The sequence below is a fragment of the Etheostoma cragini genome, chromosome 10, assembly GCF_013103735.1.
Source record: "Etheostoma cragini isolate CJK2018 chromosome 10, CSU_Ecrag_1.0, whole genome shotgun sequence".
In the NCBI taxonomy this organism is placed as follows: Eukaryota; Metazoa; Chordata; class Actinopteri; order Perciformes; family Percidae; genus Etheostoma; species Etheostoma cragini.
In genome coordinates, this window is record NC_048416.1 from 8,979,297 (window position 1) to 8,999,597 (window position 20,301).

The 20,301-nt window shown below is 39.3% G+C and overlaps 1 long non-coding RNA gene across 1 annotated transcript; it reads left to right on the plus strand.

Moving 5' to 3' along the window:
* Nucleotides 1–9,933: 9,933 nt before the first annotated feature.
* Nucleotides 9,934–13,332, plus strand: LOC117951245. The gene is made up of 3 exons (XR_004658106.1): nt 9,934–10,445; nt 12,631–12,760; nt 12,864–13,332. It is a non-coding gene; the product is annotated as an uncharacterized LOC117951245 (long non-coding RNA).
* Nucleotides 13,333–20,301: the final 6,969 nt, after the last annotated feature.

The following is a 20,301-nucleotide window of genomic DNA, read 5'->3' on the forward strand; positions in this document are numbered from 1 at the left end:
ATAGTTTTTACAAGAGTGTTTAATTATGCAAAGGATCTGTAGTGTTTTGCTAATTGGGTGTGTGGTTGTGCTAATTGTGTGTAGTGTTTTGGAAACACAGGCCCTGTTTTGAAAATCGTGCTTAAGCAATCCAAAAAAACTGTAAATGAAGGTATGGGGTAGTCCCATGACAGGAACCTTCCGTGGTTAAAGGTGCATTCCATACTCTGATTTGTTGGACACAATCACTTTGATTATATATATCTTTATTTTCCCCAAATCTGCTCACAAAGAAGCTCATGTTTAAAAGCATGCACATGTCACAAGAAAGCAAAAACAAGGTCTGTTGCATGGCTCCGTAAAGTGAAACACAAATCATGATCTTTAAGGTAAAGGAACAGATAATCATAATATAAATGAAAAGGGTTTCCTTATGAGAGGATGAATGCACCTTTGGAGACATTAGACATCTGATAAAGAGCACACATGTTGGTAAAAACAAGCAACGGAAGGATGGGTTGGATGTGGTCATTCTTGCAAAAATGTTAAATTTGTCGTGAGGGATGTGGCTGTGCTAAGTACGATACAAGCAATCTATCACATTCAGATTTGGAAGTCCTCCTCAGCTTAGACAGATAAAGACACTATGTTAAAAACTAAAACACTTAAAGGAATTTTGAGGCTCAAACTTGATTGGTGATGAAAAACAAATTGTAATGTGATATGATAAATGATTCATATACACAAGTGCAGATTCAAAGGACGCACACACAGAGGGAACATAAATAAGTTAATCAACACCGCACAAATAAAGATCAGAGACGTGTTGAATATGCAGTGATGTTTCTGTTTCATGTGTCACCCGTTGCTTTCAACTATCTGTATCAGTGAAAAAATCTGGCATAACTTCAAAAATAGCGCAGAACTTAGATTCACTTTTTCTTGTCTTCAGTTTTTTCTACTGCTATACTTACAAAGCCCAGAGGTGTCAACAAATTAGTAATTTGTGCTCTAGGCTTTAAGAATGAATAACAAACATATACATATACATATACATACATATTTTAGCAGACTGTTTAAGGACCAAGCACTGCCACAACTTGCCTGTGTCGCTCAGAGGTCATTTCATTGCTCTGACTGGTTGGTCCATTCCAATGTGTTCAGAGGGCAGTTTGGTCTGGGCTGTTAATAACACCCCTCGGAAATCCAAAAAGAACTAAGAAGTTCCAGACTAATCTGCAATCCCAGGATACATTATTACATCAGGGCGACAGTATGTGTAACAGTCAATGAAATTCTGTACTTTCCTACACTCAAATGAGCTGCAAGACAGACATGCCAAGTTTATGCGTCAAATCAAACAAAGCAGGTGCAGACTCTGCACATCACACGCCAGCATCGTGTTCCACTAATCAGTGGAAAAAAACCTGTTCACTGTGGCTATTAGTGATCAGTTATGATCAGCTCTGCATCTGAGTTTTCTTCGGCCTGTGAGGGACAGGGCCGGCAAACACGATTCCTTTTAAGGATTCGGATTATTCAGAGTCCCTCACTAAACTGATCTGGGTTTAGCAAGTCACTTGTGATTGATCTATAGGCAAGCTGAGGCGAGCTTGCAATGTTTCAGACTGTCTCCTCGACCTCCTTGCATTTTAACTTACTATGTATGTACTATGTTTGTATGTTACTTCAGTAAAAGAATGGCTTTTATTGTGGATTTGCTTTACTCTGAGCTCGAGGTGAGATTTTATTCACTCGTCTGCTACAGTTCAGATCTACTCATAGCCGGCTGATTGGCATGATTGACTGACTCATGCACGAACTCATGAGTCATTGACAACTCATGAGTTATTGAGGAATCAGGTAGTCGAGTGAGTCCCATGGTCTGCAAGCTTCCGGCTCTGAGTCTGCAAGTTGGCGAGTTCTAATAACCTGTCTCGGACTGTTGCTTGAGTTGACTTGTGGAGTTGTTGTTGCCTACGAAATTGTAAGTTATAAAGCTGTTGGCAGCTAAGATGGCCTGGACTAGCTAATGGCGCTGTTATCATTTTAGATTGAGTTGTATTAGGACTCAACTGATCTAGGTTAATAAAACTAGAGACCCGCAACTCATGAGGACTAAAGGTGAAAGATCCAAGTGAGTCACTGCAGGTTTAGTGAGTGAGCACAAATAAGAGTGCATGGTGCACATGCCTTTTCCTCTCTCTTCTGCATGTCAGCGAGTACTGAATTTAGCCTGTTCTCATAAACCAATACGTTTACATACTTGTACAAACTATATGAAAAAAGTTAAGCACTGTAATTTTGTACACATTTTGTTGTTGTTGTATGCGCCCCGATGACTGTGACTGCTGCTGTATTAGAACGCAGCTGGCTACATAGAGAGGAGGTTAGGGTGGATAGACGGGTCATAAAAAACACAAGGCTTTCACCCAGGTAATGCGTGTTCCTTGGGAGTGTTTTAATCCAAACCACAATCTTTTTCCTACATCATTTAACTACTTGAAAAATTTTAACCTTTGTTGCTGCATAATGCTCAGTTTTTGTTGCCAAAACTGTAATGTCAGGCGAAATGTTGCGGTGTTCTGTAGCTGGCCCAAAGTCACCCATTCTTGGATTAACTGAACCAACAATTACCGCTGATATGACGGAGCACCACGCGGAGCACCATGCGGAGCACCATGCGGAGCACCGTAGCCGGCGTCGCAGAGCTCTGCAGCGGCTTGAACAACTAGCTACAGCCGCTCGGCATCAAGGGATGATATCTAATATTTTGATGTGCATGAATTTACATACTATATCATACGGACCTGTTCATGAGAATGTGTTGCTGAGTTACTGACAGTATTAACCCGCTGCACAATTAGGTAATTTTGAGAACTTATGGTCTGTCTGGTTTGACTTTCTACTTCTAAATCATCAACCAGGACAAAATGGGCTATTGAATATTGGTGCTGCAGCGAGGTCACTTGAATGTTCAAAAGGTTGTAGGACGTTAAAAACATAAATAAATAAATTTAAAAAATGGAAAATGAATCTTACAGACATTTATTGATGTCACACACACACACACACACACACACACACACACACACACACACACACACACACACACAGCATTAAAAGCTACGCCAATCTCTTCTCTGAAAAACTTCTCATACGTCTTGGGACTCAAACTGTCAAGAAATAAACATAACTTATACATCTGACTAAATACATACAGTTTTATAAAAAAAGTCCAGATGCTTTTATCTTCATGCTATTCACTTATACCAATACTCAAAATAATAATTTCATATTTATTTATATTACACTCTCACAGCAATGCTACACAAGCATTTGTGTTGTCTAAAACTGTTTTCCTTTATATTTGAAGTCATCCAGTGCAACTATAAACATAATGAACATTATAACTCATATATATAGTATAACTCATATACAACACTTTACATTTCTTTCAAGAAAGTCCCAAACTTATGCCAAACTCAAACAAAGTGATGCCAATATTGTCTGTAGAACATTTTAGAACGGTAATAGACGATCTTTGGTCTCATCTTACAAATCTGACTTCAAGTGATCTCTCCTCACAATAAACAATCTTTTTTGTCCCTTAGATGACGTATTGCTGGTCTTATACGGGCCTGATGTGTGACAGACCTACCTTAAATTGGTTTACAAGACAAAAACAAACAATAAAAGTGTCTCCCAAAGCATCATGGGAATCAAAATGAATGGTTAGCAACAGAGCTAGTGGTGATCGGCAGCCGCAAATTAATACATTATGGACATATGGTGGATCAATCTTGGATGTAAGAGTTTGAATTTAAAGCTAAAAGACCCTGAAAAAAGGCACAAGTTCCAGGCCGGAAAGACACTAAAGACACCACCATGACGGCCAGAGTGTTAGCTATTAGCTGGAAAGGACTAAGTCCCTAGCTCTTATAGCTGTAAAATTATTAAAATATGAATGTTTGTTTGTGTATGATGTTTTTCACTGTTTTTCATCATGTAGGACCAGCTCAAGTAAATAATATAATAATGCACCTCTGTTTAAGGTAATGTATGACGGACAAACAGACAACATAATCTGATATTGTTATTTTCAGGATATTAGTTTTAATTGTGCAGTGAACAAATGTTGGTGCTTAAACAGCCTGGAGCCTGTGCCTGGTTCAGGGTTGTAACAACAACTTGTTTAGAAGCCACATGAAAACTTATTGTGGCTTATGTCTTCAAGCTGTGACATGAAAAAAATAAAAAAAATAAAAAACCGCCTGATGTACAGTACCTTTTTTTATTAAAGATGCCATGCCACACACATTTCATTACTTGGTGGTACTGTCTGAAGTTCTACCATGTACTCTGAAAGAATATTTTCTGTCAAAAATGCCTTGGTTATCTTATTTCAAGACATTCTAGTGTTGTATAGAAAGCCTGCAGGAAGACTCTGCTTAATTTGTGTCACTTCTCATTTATATTCAACGTGCTAAGGTGCTTGACTCTGATTGGCTAACAGCTAGTAAATGCAGCGCAACTGGGCATGCTCATGAATAGTAATGAGCTTAGGCAACATGACGTCAGACTGATCAGCTTTTGTAATTGGGCTGATTTCTCCGCTTATTTCTTTCCAGTGGCTAGAGCTGACAGGAGGTAGCAGTTAATTTTCACCTCCATGACGACATTGTGTGGCAGGGCACCTTTGTGTCTCTGGTTGGGCTGTGGGCGGGCAAGAGACAGCTTGGAAATAGGTGTCCACAGCAAAAATAATAGACTTTGAAATTGATAATACAAAAAGTAATCTGTGTGCAAAATAAGTAATTTGTGTGCATTAGTTATTAAATAGAGTTCACAAATTAGTTTGGCCCTTGTAGTAAAGACTACAGAGCCAAGCATAGATCCCTGTGGAACTCCAAAGGTCAGTGGTTTCCAGCCCAAAGTGGCACCATTCACCCCCCATCTTCTGTTTTCTACTACGTAAAAATGTTCTGTAACTAGTCTGTAACTCTGCCTTACAATAAGATTTATTTTTAAAAAGGCAGTTTGATCGATGTGGTTGTACATATTGATGTTGCTCGGACTTGTTTCTGGTTCCTTCACTGCTTCACTTGGGAGGCAGGTAAGTCCTCACATTTCTCTTCAGCATTGAAACCATGTTGACAATATTATAATTAGTCGGCTTTGTTTATAATTTTGTTTTCTACTGTGTAAAACCCATAATACTCTCAAACATTTTCTCAGATTGGTTTGCGAGCTATTCCACAAAAATAGAGCCCTAGAAGTTCTAGCAAATTTGTTCCCCGACATAAAGCACAATGAGCTGACCCCTGACAGAGAAAGAAAAGGACTAAATACACAGGGTAACGAGGCCTAACAGGAGACAGGTGACACAACATGTGGGACATGTCAGGCCTGGGCAGACAATCAAAGAGGCGGGAAAAAACAAGACAGGAAGCAAAACTAGGCAAGACAAGAGAGGAAACAGACTACAAAATAAAACAGGAAACAGAACATACAGACACTCACAAACGTCACAACAGCTATCATGGAATCATAGTACTCTTTTTTTTTTTAAGATTATATTTTGGACATTTTTAGGCATTTATTTGATAGGAAAGACAAAGACATGAATGCAAAGAGAGAGGGGGAATGACATGTAGCAAAGGGCTGCAGGTCGGAGTCAAACCTGCAGCCGCTGCGTCAAGGACTATACTTCTATATATGGGCGCCTGCTCTACCAGCTGTGCTAACCAGGCCACTAACTATTTTAGTCTGATTTATTGTACTTTTAGGTGAAAGATTTTTTGCACTCTGTAACTTTACTTTGAGATGTGCTAAATACATTTGTTATAATATTGCACTGTATCCATTATATGGATTATTACTTGTTTTCAAGGTTTGTTGGATTTTTCTGTGGTGTTTCTTTCCTAGATCCACCAGTGGAGGTGTCCAGGAGTGATTGAGCAGCTGAATGAGTTATTGAATTTCTGTGTAATATGGTTTTAATATGCACTTGTCTTGCAAAAACACCCTCTGGAAAAGATCATTATTGGCGTGATTAAAACATGCATATGCTAAAGAGGAAATGGGATGCCCCCAGGTTAGCAGAGTGACTGTTGTGTAAATGGAGTCATGTGTTTTAATTGTCCCTACTGGAATTTTGGGGGCAGAACATATGCAACACTGATCTGACCATCTGTTGGACCTACAACACACACACACACACACACACACACACACACACACACACACACACACACACAGGGTACGTTCTCAGGTTATCATAGGTGCAACAGACTGTGTCCATGTGTCTGTGTTTGTTCAGGTGTGGTCAGACTCCGTGCTAATTTGCAAATTGTACCATATTGTGCAGTGGTAGTGCACCATACTTACTGACCCGTAAGAGATTTCAGTCAGTAAGTAACACACACACACGCACACACACACACACACACACACACACACACACACACACACATAGCAGAAAAACACATTTGAGATTCGACTGGGTGTCCCTAAACTTCCGCTTTCTTTGTGTTGCCATTCTAAACTCTGGATTCAATTTGGGAAAAATCAATTTATAGTTTTTTTTCCAATTGCTAACACACAGAAATGACATGCATAGCGCAATTATTTAAAAGGACACACAGAGAGCAAAACCCCTTTCAAGCCTCCAAAAGTCCAAAGACATTTTCTGCTTTACACACATTTTGCAATTCAAAATTACACTTTTTAAATGCACTGAACACGGTGCTATGCATAAGATACAACTATCTGACATAAAGTCACATGTTTGCCATTTCAAAACACTTCCATTTATCATGACACTACATGAGCTAATTAGCCATTATACGTGCCACCTGGCCAAACACCTTAATGGTTAACTTTTACCACTTCAATCAGGAAGTAATCACTGTGAAAAGACCACAGGTGAACATCTTTGTTGTGGAAGTGGAAGACCCAGCTGTGCGGCATGTTTCAACAGCATGTGTATCTGCAAATATTTCTGTGCACGTTAAGAATCTGAAGGATATTCTACAATTTGAACTATTTTAGTATCATGTCATAGCATACTAAAGATGAGAGTGCTTTTCATTATGGCCAACAGTGTGTAGTTGGTTAGACAAACATTTGGTAATAAAAAAATGAAGTGTGTGCCATTTGGTGTAAAAGTTAGATTTTGATAATGCTATGTGTAGTTTTGGTTGCATTGCTTCATTTTGCAAGATATGAGGTATTTGTGTTTTAGCAATAGGAAAAGAATGTAATGTTCAATATGAACTGTATGTCACGTTTGGGGTAGCCTTATTTTTCAGAAAAGGCAAGTCCATAACAGCATAATATGAATTTGTTCATTTTAATTTTTTTAAAGAGCACAAAAAGAAATGGTATTGCTTTGTTTTCAGCAGTATTGTGCGGCGTTAGATTGTTTATCAAGTTTGTTTGTCTAGCGTTATGTAGTTATAATTTGGTTATTGCAATTTGTGATTTAAATTTTAATTACATAGGTACATTACATTATTAAGAACACCTTTGTTGGAATATGTTAAATACATTTTTTGTAATATAACAGTTCAAACGATTGTTTCATTTTTATAAAACATAAAAGTGAGCAGTGGTCAACTGTGAAAGGCAAAAAAGTAGAATGAAATCCATTAAATTCTAGAGTTCTGAAGTAAAATAAATCTGACTTTAATATTGGAATCTGCTACAGTTTTTTCCAATTGCTAAAACACTAAAATCACATGCACAGCAAAATTATTTAAACTGACACACAGAGAGCAAAACGTCTTCTTGAGCCTCCATGCCATTCAAAATGATAATGCATGAGCTAATTGGCCAATTACATGTGCCACCTGGCCAAACACCTCAATGGTTAATTGTCAACACTCCAATCAGGATGTAAGCACTAAGAAAAGACCACAAGTGAGTACCTATTTTTAAAAACAACAATGGAAGACGTTGCAGAGAGAGGAAGAGGAAGAGGGAGGTTGAGAATAAGAGGGGGAGGAAGAGTGAGAGGTAGGGGTAGAGAAGGAAGAGGAGTTCATGGCCAAAGAAGACAAACACTTTCAAATGAAATCAGAGCAACCTCAATAGATCATGTCATCAACCATGGGCTGACAATGTGTGAGGCTGGACAAACTTGAGCCGTTTTACTGTCGCCTCTGTCATCCGGACCTTTAGACTGGAGAACAGGTATGTAACCAAAATGACATGCAGTACCCCCATGTCATAGTGTATCAGTTGGGTGACACCTGTTTACTTAGTGTATGGAATCAGCCATTCATGAACTGTACGAGTTTCCTGTACAATGTACTCTACTGTGGGGGCCGAATGTTCACTGGGGTGCAGGAAGCTGGCATTGGTGGAAATGGATTCTCATGCAATCCCACATGTGTTCATCTTTATAGATGAGGCTGGGTTCAAACTAGCAAAGACCAGAAGAAGGAGGAGAAACTTCATTGGCCACAGAGCCATCGTAGATGTTCCTGGCTAACATGGTGGGAACATCACAATGTGTCCTCCACCTTCAAGCCAACCTTGGACCACACAACACAGCCCATATTATCACATTTCTAGACAGACTTCACAACTTTCTCAAACCACCAGAGTGTATGAATGATGCAGACCGTCAAGGAAACCGGTTCGTTGTAGTATGGGACAACGTGAGCTTTCATCGTGCAGCCGCAGTCCAAAACTGGTTTGCTGACCACCCAACATTTCTCGTGCAGTACCTCCCACCAGACTCACTATTTCTGAACCCCATAGAAGAGTTCTTTTTGGCATGGCGGTGGAAGGTACACGACCGGCAGCCCTTTGTGTGCCTGCCTCTTGTGCAGGATATGGAAGAGGCGTGTGATGAGATTGAAGTGGGTGCAATTCAGGGATATATGAGGCACTTATGGCGCTTCTTCCCTCGATGTCTGGCAGGGGAAGATATTGCCTGTGATGTTGACGAGGCGTTGTGGCCGGACTCGGCTGTGCGGCAAAATGCTGCCTAATTACCTTTTTTACTGTAATATATTTTTTCTGAAATTTTCTATTTCAGTTTACTGATTTTTGTAAGAATGTTTTTTTTCAGTCCCATGTAAATATATCGGCACTGACTAGTTTACTGTAGTGAAACATAAAACAATATTTCAACAATGTGTGTGTGTGTGACCGCAAATATTTCTGTGCATGTGAACAATCTGATACATATTTTAGTATTTTGGCAAAGCATACTAAAGTTGGGGGTGCTTTTCATTATGCCCAACAGTGTGTAGCTGGTTAGGCAAAAATCTGGTAATATGAATAAATTAAAGCCATTTCATGCTAAAGTTTGATTTTGAGAATGCTATGTGTAGTTTCGTTTGCACTGCTTTATTTTGCAGGATATCTGAGGTGTTTTGCGGTTTGGGTGTGTAGTTTTTTTTTTTTAAATACACAAAAAGAAATGGTATTGCTTCATTTTCAGCAATTTTGTGCAGTGTTAGATTGTTTCTCAAGTTTGTTTGTCTAGCTTAATGTAGTTATAATTTTATCTCATTGCAATTTGTGAATTGAATTTCAATTACAATTAGTACATTACATTATTGAGAACCATTTTGTTGGACTATGTTAAATATATTTATTTTACATTTACTAAATATATAAAATGATTGTTTCATCTTAAAAAAACATTAAAGTGAGCAGTGGTCAACTGTGAAAGGCAAAAAAGTAGAATGAAATCCATTTAAGATAGAACCGAGGTAAAATTTTCCCAAAAAGTTTTTCCCAATTGCTTAAGAACCATTTTCAAAACAGGGACCGTTTTTTTCAAAACACTACCCACATTCAGCAAAACACCTCAAGCCCTCTGCAAAATGAAACACTCTTGCATAAACTATACAATGATTTATAAAAAAATATATTTTGTTACCATATAATACATACGTTTCACATGACTTCAGTCTGTTTGAACCATAGACCATTAATATAAGTGGACAGAGCATCCGGTTTCGAAAAGTGCAACCACTGCGGAAGTAACTTAAACCTGCATTCTATCTGAATTCCTGCAGAGGGCGACACGCGTGGTTGCAAAAGAGGTCGGTTTCTATAGAAGTCTATGGAGAAATGAGCCACTTCTCACTTGATTTATTACCTCAGTAAACATCTTCATAATGAGTTTATGGTCTCGATCGCTAGTTCTAAGTATTCTGCAATAGAGAATTATATTCATTTTTGAAATTCCGGTCTCGTTGATTTTAAAATCGGCGAAAAAGCCGGGGGTGTTACAGGGCGTGGCTATGATGTGATTGACAGTTCTCGGCCTGTCAATCATGACAGAGTGTTAGCAAAGCTTGTCCACGGCACGTGAACTTCATTTTGGGGGTTGACTATGTTTCATCCTTGTGGCTGTGACACTTTGGTCGGATAATAATGTCTTGTTCAGCGGTCGGTTGCATGGCAAGACACTCAAAGGAATCGCCACCTAAGTTTTTCCGGTAAGTAAAATTATATTTTGTTTTAGTACAGTTTTTGTTAGTCAACGTTAGCATCTAATTTAATATCAGTTAGCTAGCTTCTAAATTTAGACTGGCTAAGCAAACTAGCGGGCTAACTAATAATGCTATGCAGACCGTATAAACGCATACAGTCTATGCATAAACGTATTAAAATATATTTAACGTTACAGTCGAATACAGTAGGTTTGCACCGATCTCGCCTGTGATCTATTGGTCTGTAATAGGTGGTATTAGTGCTAATCGATGCGCATTTAATGGTAACGTTAGCTTAAAATCAAAGCCTGATGTAACTAACATTATATTGCAAATTCATAAACCCTATTAGCACGGGGTAAGATCATTGTGGAAAAGCGTGTGATTTAGAAATAACCCCTCACATCTGAGTTTCGTGTGGCGGATTTTTACGTCAAACGTAGACCTGCTTGTGACTCAAACATATGTATCCCAAAAGTTTGGGCAACGTTATCTGGAGGCGGGCGAAGGACGGCCAGGGCAAAGTCTGCGCACCCCACCCCAGTCGGGGCTGCGTATCTTTCTGGGCGAGAGGTTACTATTAGGGATGAGCCGAATACTCGGCTGAAACGAGTATCCGGTACGGATAAAGCACTTTTGCCGAGTACAAGTTTCATACGAGTAATGCAAGTCAATATCCGTAATCGGATTCAATGAAAGTCTCCACTGACTGTGTCTCCGTTCTGTGATAGGCTAGTCACAGTGCTAGTCACAGCACCGCTCCCTTACACTATTCTGTGATAGGCTAGTCCCAGCACCCCTCCCCTACACTATTCTGTGATTGGCTAGTCCCAGCGCCCCTCCCTACACACACAGATTCCTTCTGTTGCTGTGTGCAACTCCGCTCACACGCACTCAGAACACGGAGAAGTGAACAGCTCACCTCCTCAGGTCCGCGGGGCTTTCCCGTTAACATTTAGGGTTTCTTCAGCTTCAGGTTTGTTTTATACTTCAGTTTGACCTAGTACCTAGTCCCCAGGAGACTTCTAGTAACCGTGGGGTTGGTTCAGACATAGTGCTTGGTAGAATGCGACTCGGGTTGCATCTCTGCCGTCAAAGTTTTTTTTTTTTTTTTTTTAACTGCCTGCTGGCTCTAACCAGTTTTTTGAGTGTCTGAAACTTTCTTGCTGTGTTTTATAAAAAATAAATAAAAGGCAGTTGCGGTATAAATGAATAATATTACAAATGAAGATACACACACAAACACATTCCAACCCACCGCCCCCCTCTCTCTCTGTTTCTCTCTCTCTCTCTCTCTCTCTCTCTCTCTCTCTCTCTCTGTATCTCTTACTCACTCACAGACACACACACTCACAATTAAGTGTGTTTGTCTGTGAGTGTTAAAATAAAAAAGAACCAAAAATAAATAAATGATCACACTGATCATAGTTAAATTAAAAGTTAAAAAATAAAGTTATATTACTGAGTATGAAAACTCTTGTTTTACATTTTACTTATTAATTGCAAGCACATTGCTGTATTTATTGTTGTAAAACTTGTTATATACTGTAGGCCTATATAGTTTGTTTGTTACCACGACAACACCAATGACACTCAATGCTGATGCTGTCATTTAAATAGTTTTCTAATCAGCAATAAATATAACAATTTTTGATCAACCCATATCAATTGCATGCTTAAAATAACATACCGGTTAAAGCCCCCCCCCATTTCAAGACAACCCGACCCACTTCCGGGTTAAATCTGCCCACTTCCAGTTTAGGCCCCGCCCAGTCCGAGTACGGATCCGGATGCAGATAATTCATGTGGTAAACAGATACAGATACAGATACAGATAATGCTGTACTCGCTCATCCCTAGTTACTATCACCCTCGCCGCGGCAGCATCCACACAGCATCACCATCACCATCACCACACGGACAAAGCTGCGGGCGGGAGCGCGTTGACTTGGAGACGGAGGTATCTGGGCATGGTAGTGGACCAGAATGTTTTAGCGATAAAATGGCGCACATGAAACAATTAGACATTATTGTAAAGTTACGTTGGGGTATGACATTATATAAGTGTATTAAATATACATTTCAATCATTTTTATTACAGATGCACACAGCAGATGTGGTGTCTTGTAGGTGTAAATTGATGGTGTATACACCTTCGGGATGTATGAAACGTGAATTTCTTTCCTAACAGACTTCCTTTTGATGTGCCAGGCTGAAGCAATGGTTGGTGAACATGAGGAGAGTGACCAGAAAATGGACCCACGAAAAGCCACGTCTGCAGTTCACACTTTGAGGAAGATCAGTTTTTTAGAGACAACCAGGTATTATTAATTTAAATGCATTATTTAGTGTGTGTCTAATAAATTAGCTCACATATTAATATAATTAATTGTTATCTAGCGTGCCTTAACTGTAACTACAAAGGTATCCACACTGAAAACTGAATGAGCAGAGCCTCCAGAAGGAAGACCTGGTGTATAGAGCCTCCAGAAGGAAGACCTGGTGTACAGAGCGGTGTATTTGGTGCCATTTCATTTGGATGTGGAAACCAGACTGCGTTGACCACATCCAAAGTTCTCAAATGTGTTCTGATTATAATAATGCCAGAAAATCATTCTTCTGCTGAAAGGATGGACAAACATTTAGCACTTGGTAGTTAGAGGTTCAATTTATTGTGGTTGACTTAGTTTCTGCTGTAGTTTGATAGTTGATAGTAGTAACGTTAATTAGTTGTGTGGATTAAAACTTTTATAAATATTAAACTGGAATAAAATAATGAATACACTCTAGCAGTCACCACTTTCACAGGTGAAAGTATGTTTGGTAATTTCACATAAAGGGTCTTGTATTTTTTATGTATTTATGTACTGTTAGAATTAAATATTGACATTGCTTGTCCGTGTATGGTTTTTAGTTTTCATACTTTAAAAATGTCAGTAACTAATGATTAAATCAAATGTACCTGATACATTTGATTTAATCATTAGTTATTGACATTTAATACGTTGTTTAATTCTCTTTTGCAATTTGTGATCATACGTGATTTTACAATAGCCCTGCACAGATTAAACAGCACCTAGTGGCTTTTCAATTACCTACCAAAAACGTTCAAAATACAAACAAGAAAAGCAAGTATGCTAAAATTTATGTTATATTTATGTGTATTAAAGCCAAAATAGAAAGACACTTAATCAATTACAAATTCTATGATATTACCAAAGTCCTCTTGTATGACTACAATGCTGGATGTTCCTATAGTTACTTAAGAAAAACGACAAATGTAGCTTTAGAAGGACCTTTATTTCACATTGAAATTGGCATTAACTTAAAAAAAATACATAAACCAAGCACTTAAGATTTTAAAAATGTATGAATTAAATACTGTAGTTCACCTTTTACAAGAGTAAATTCCACACATAAAAAATGCTGTGGGTTAAGGTAAAGGCAAACTTAACTGTCACAAGACATGTCTGCATAATAAAGAGGTTGCTGAATCTCTAGTGCCACACTGTTAGTCTACCACACTGTTAATTACAGTAGAAATGGTTGACATTACAAACCACAATATAAAAATACCGCTTAACATATAAAGCTTATAGCAGTTGTGCTATCATGCCAGGATACTGCAGGTGGAGGTGCTATCATGCCAGGATACTGCAGTTGGAGGTGCTGCAGGTTCTCGTTCATTCCTGCGACGAGGTAACCGCCCTTGACATCTCTCAGGTCATTCCCGCCACAGTAAATAAGGAGGACGTCCTGGACAGCTCTTCCTTGTAGGGACTGGTAAAAGATAGGGAGAAGTCTCTTCCATCGCAGACCAGCCGGGCAAATATTTTAAGCTATAGAGATAAAGGATAAATGAACAGCACTCTTAATTACACACTATTTGAAAATGCATTATTACCTTGGCTTAGTTGTACGAAAGTCTAATAAAAGTTTAATGTTGTACAATAAGTACATAAGAAAATGAACTATCACTATTGCTTACTTCTAGGTCATTCGGGGGGGTGAACATGCCATCGTGGCTCTCAGCACTCCTATTTCTGAAAGAATGAAAGAATCATAAATTTAAATTTGAGCCCCTCATAGTTAAATATCTATGCACACTAGCATGTAGCTGTACTTCATTAATTATCCAGGAGAATACAGAGGAATCAATAACAGTCCATTGTTCTTAAGTGTTAGTGTAACTTAGTTAAATGATCTTATTTATGCTAACATTAGCTCTTAACAGCATGTCAAGGTTAAATGCCCCAAGTACAGACTGACAGGGCAAACCGTAGCACATTACCGGATCATTATGGTTATTACAGCTAGCCAAACGTTAAAAGAAACTTGGTTATACATTTGCTAATAGCGTTACATAATGACAAGCATTGACAATCGCCGTTTTGCATTTCACTGACACTACGTTTAAACTACGAGAAGTAAACTTCGATTTGAAGAAAATTAACGTAAGCATGTTTTACCATAGCTAGCTAAGTAACGTTACAGACAATTTACATGGTAACTTCAGATACATTTACTTTACAATGTGACTCTTATATGTTATATAACCATAGACTATATGGGACAAAGATATACTTAAAACCTGGTGAAGCTAAATCTTACCTTGAATTATTCAGCAGCAGTTGCAACCACATTGGCAGTGAAAGTGGTTAGCTAACTGGTAGAGCAGCGTTGCTAACTCTCAGCTAACGTAAGTCAGATCCCGCCCATAGGCTGAATATCCCGCCCAACGGTCGGTGGCTCCGCTCTCACTCCGCCCTCTCCTCTAAAATCGTCACATCCGCAACCATGATGGCTGCGCCCATAAACGCAAACTCAACGACTCATTTCTGATCTCCACAAACCAATGGGTGACGTCACACATGCTCTGTCCATTTATATTAACGGTCTATGATCTCCACAAACCAATGGGTGACATCACACATGCTCTGTCCATTTATATCAACGGTCTATGGTTTGATCCAGTTACACACCGCTGATGCTAACCTAAAACACTTTTAGCAATTCTACTTCTCAGTGATTAGAGCACTGTATATGAAGTACATAGAGACGTAATTTCATCAAACACTACACAAGACCAAGGCTGCAGACATATATATGGAAATATAATGTAATTCTCTCTATATAGACAAATCAGTTGGCAAGTCAACATGGAGAACCAACAAGAAAACATGTCCCAGTTCTCATGCTACAGTAGTGTGCATAACACTGTTCCAATTACAGTATAAAAAATGAGACCCGTCTCAAGACCACTTTCTGAAGGTCTCATCCCGGAATCAGCTGTATTTTACTCTTGTCTCGGTCTCAGATATGGAGGACTCACAAGTGGTCAAGACCACAACTGCCTTCATCATTTTTCATAATACATGTATGGCAATAAAAGAGGTAAATGAAGAAGAATCTTAGTTTCTTTTTTTTTATGGTAACGTTGATCTTTGAGATCAATTTGAGGAGCGTCTATGGTTAGTGTTTTCCATATTTCCCATATTTTATCATGGCACTGGTCCGGCTTTGGTCTTGTCTCAACCCCTCAAAGTCTGGCCTTGTCTCAGTCATGATACACCCTGGTCTTGGTGATAACGTGGTCTCGGATTAGGTGGTCTTGACTACAATTGGCTAATATGTGTTGGCGAGCTGAAAAACATAATGTGTAGTAGTATTAAGCATTACGCAAGACATTCAAGCGCCCCTCTTTCCAGGGCGAATGATAAGGATGATCATTCAAAAATATACCAGTAAATAGCATACAGTGTATAGAAGGGGTGATCCGAGTCCCCGGCTGAAACGAGTATCCGGTACGGATAAAGCACTTTTGCCGAGTACAAGTATTATACGAGTAATATGAGTCAATATCCGTGCTCGGATTGAATACAACTTCTCAACTGGCCGCGCAGTGTTCTGTGATAAACACAGCGCCCCCCCCCCCACGCCTACAAACCCGCTCGGATCAATCACACACACACAGAACACGTTGAAATGGGCTCCCTCGGCCTCTCTCTGTCTCTCTCTCTCTCTCTCTCTCTCTCGCTCTCTCTCTCTCTCTCTCTCTCTCTCTCTCTCTCTCTCTCTCTCTCTCTCTCCCGCTCCGTCAGGCAGGCAGTCAATCAGGTCTGCGGATCTGTTCCGTTAACGTTTAGGGTTTCTTCAGCTTCAGGTTTGTCTTTAACTTCGGTTTATAGTACTTACATAGTAACCAGTAGATTTCTGGTGAACGGGGGTTTCAGACAAGCTGCTCGGTTTAAATGCAACTCCCGTTGCGTCTCTGCCATCAGAGATTTTTATTTTTTTTACCTTCAGCTGCCCCCCCCCCCTGCCCCCACACACACATACAAACACATATACCTGGTGTGGAAATAAAAAAAATAAAAAAGAACCAAAAAAAAAAAAAATCACACTGATCATAAAAAAATAAAAAGTTAAAAAAAGAAAGCTATACTGAGTATGAAAACTCTTGTTCATTACATTTTACTTCATAATTGCAACTGCATGTGTTGTATTCATTGTTGCAAAACGTTCTGTATATCGTATGTTTGTTACCATGACAACACCATTGATCTGAAGCTTGATGCTGTCATGTAAATAGTTTTCAAATCAGCAATAAATATAAAAAAATTTTATCAACTCATATCAATTGCATGCTTAAATAACATACTGGTTAAAGACCCTAACATTTCAAGAGAACCCGACCAACTTCCGGGTTAAATCTGACCACTTCCGGTTTAAGCCCCGCCCAGTCCAAGTACGGATACGGATACAGATAATTCATGTGGTAAACAGATACAGATACAGATAATGCTGTCCTCGCTCATCCCTAGTGTATAGTAACCGTTGACTAGACAACCGCTAACTATGATCCATTTACCAGTAACAGGTTCAGGCATTTGCATTCACAATGATGTAATGTAATGTTAATTTTGACTAAAGGCCATTACAGAGTTAGTTCTTGACATTATGCTGTAAACTAGTCCACTGACCTGAGGATCAAACTCTGAACCCTTCCCACTCTCGCAGATAACAGGAAGCAGATGTAAGCACCGTAGCCCCCAGCCTGTCTGCATCACTCCAGGACCTTACACCCACCATTACTAATTAATCCAAATCATGTTCCACCGTGCCCGAGTGCACTGGCGCCTCGCCCACCCGAACCAGCCGTCCTTAACGGGGAGAGAAGAGGCAACCCCTTGCTGAATAAAACATTCTAATAATTCAACTTAAGCATTTAGCTACTGCATTATGGATGAGAGTGAAATCAGTCCAGAGGGCAATGGAATCAGGATGTTGACAGTGTGTCTTGCATGTTTCTGTGTGTGTGTGTGTGCCCATGTGATTATGTCGATGTGTGTGAGCGCTGATTTATTTATCAGGAATATTTCATTAAAGTGTTTGAGGCAGCATGGAGCAGCAAGGAAACCCTGTTTTGCTGTTTGCTTGTATATTTCTTTTTCCTATTCCCACAGGTTAGTGCAGACAACGTGATTTTATGAAGAGATGTTTCCTTCACAGCTAACAACCAAGATGGACATCTAATTGCATTAGGTTACAGGAAGCAGAACATGAAATTGCTACAACCTAGAAGCATTTATGTAAATCCTGTTGGAATTGTATAGCAAAAAGCAACACATTGCTGTCGCTGATATTTCAGTAGGAAGGGCACTGTGCAGGTGCATGAGCATGTGCTGTAACATCATTAGTCAAGTCAAAGGTGGAATTTCAGGTGAAACTAAAACTCCATTCAGCATGTAAATAAAGTGAATTTTTGGAAACAGTTTGGGCCACATTAAAAAATGTTTCATAAAAAATTTCCCAAAAAACAATTTTTTAATAGAGATCCTTAAGGGCTTTACATGAATTGTTGAAGACACTAAATATTCCACACTTTTATCACAATACGTGTGGAAACCATAGTTCAGTTGAGTATTAGTTGTTTACTTTTCCTTGCCAAAATCTGTGTGTGTGTGTGTGTGTGTGTGTGTGTTTCCCTGCTGCCACTTTATGGTTACACATCCACTGACAAATGCCATCTGGTCTTGACCGCACCCCTTGGGATCTTAGCAGTGCCCCCCTCACCACTCATACACCACTCACCACATTTTTCCATCACGCCATCTATTCATTCACCCCTCCCGCCATCCGAATGTCCCCCCCCGTCCCCCCTGGTCCCCTGTACCAACTATATGTGGCGTGGCCATTATCAACATGTTTTTGTCAGAGCAGTCCATCTGAATGACTCCCAGTGGAACTATGGCATGATAAAAGGCTTCCAAAACCTCCATGGCTACTTCTGTCGCCAGTTTTCTAGAGTTACAGTAGCTCTGTGTGTGTGTGTGTGTGTGTGTGTGTGTGTGTGTGTGTGTGTGTGTGTGTGTGTGTGTGCATGTGTGGGGAGAGTGGTGAGAAGGAAAGAGAGGTAGGAGGAGAGAGTCTAATGTTGGAATACATCCAAGACAGCCATCATGGGAGTTGGTGCATGCTGGGATTATACATAGATATGTTCATGGGTGCATGCATTTTCTAAGCAACTCCGACAGGGTGCAGGTATCGGCATGACTGTGTAAATTCACACAATATAGGAGATGTTACTCAGTCAGTTCTAGTGCAAAGTGTGAATGTAATTTTACGTAAAGATATACTCATTTATCCACTTACCCATAGTTAAATAGGAGGATTGCCTGGGAATTTTTTATTTTTATTTACCATTAAACAAATTGACTTTCTTTAACTTTCATGCTAAAATAGCAACATTTTGGTATCAGTGTCAAGTATTTGGAGTGCAAAATCTGTACAGAAGATATTAACTGTGAAGTGAAACAGGCAGGGAAAGCAGACCATGCAACTACTGGCTTCAACAGAGCAATCCCTTCCTATCAAGGGCTTCATCTGACGGGTTCTACTCACATTAAAACACCCTCGGTGATCACTACCAGTAGCACAATGGCTATTGACCATCAGGGATTCTTGAGTGCTCTTCACCTGAATTATCTCATAGAATGAAAAAAAAAATGCCATTCAGTAATCTAATACATATTTAAGATTGCAGAAAAAATGAAATTTTTCTCATTGATAATTAAATGAATAATACATTCTTGTCTTTGGTTCTTGATTTTTGTGAATCAGAACTAGTATCTAGCCATGCAGATAATTTAGGCTCTGTTTTGTGAGCTCATTTTCATCTGTCTGAGACTGCTGCCACCATCCCAATACAATCATTTTGTTTCTGGTGCTAAAACAATACAAGAAAACGTTACATTTGCTAAAGTTACATTTTCATTACATTGTTTTTTTTAGAAACAGAAGCGCCAGGTGTTTGCAGGTTGACAGCGTGTCAGATAAAATCCAACCTTTAACATTGATTCATATCTTGACACATTTCAGCATTAATTTATTTCAAATAAGTGTCCTCTAGCAATAGCAATTGGCACAAAAGAAGTAGCACAAAACACCTATTTTGTCATGTAGAAACTTCATGTCATGTACTTGTTAATCCAAAGCCACAGTCGGGAAAACAGAGAAAGGGTTGTAATATTGCCCCTTATGACCTCATAAGGGGCAAGATTACCTCCCCTTCTCTGTTTTGTCCGCCCAGAGAATTTGGCCCACCTGTGAGAGATAAGCATCATGGCTTTCAAATCAGCAAAGTGGCAGCAGGTCAAAAACCACACCCCCAACCTTCACCTTGCCCCCCAAGGGAAAGAGACTTGAGATACAGTATTAGGGAACCACTAAGGTCTATATAAAAGAGACTTCAGATACATTATTAGGGGACCACTAAAGTCTCTATAAAAGAGACTTCAGATACAGTATTAGGGGACCACTAAGGTCTATATAAAAGAGACTTTAGATACAGTATTAGGGG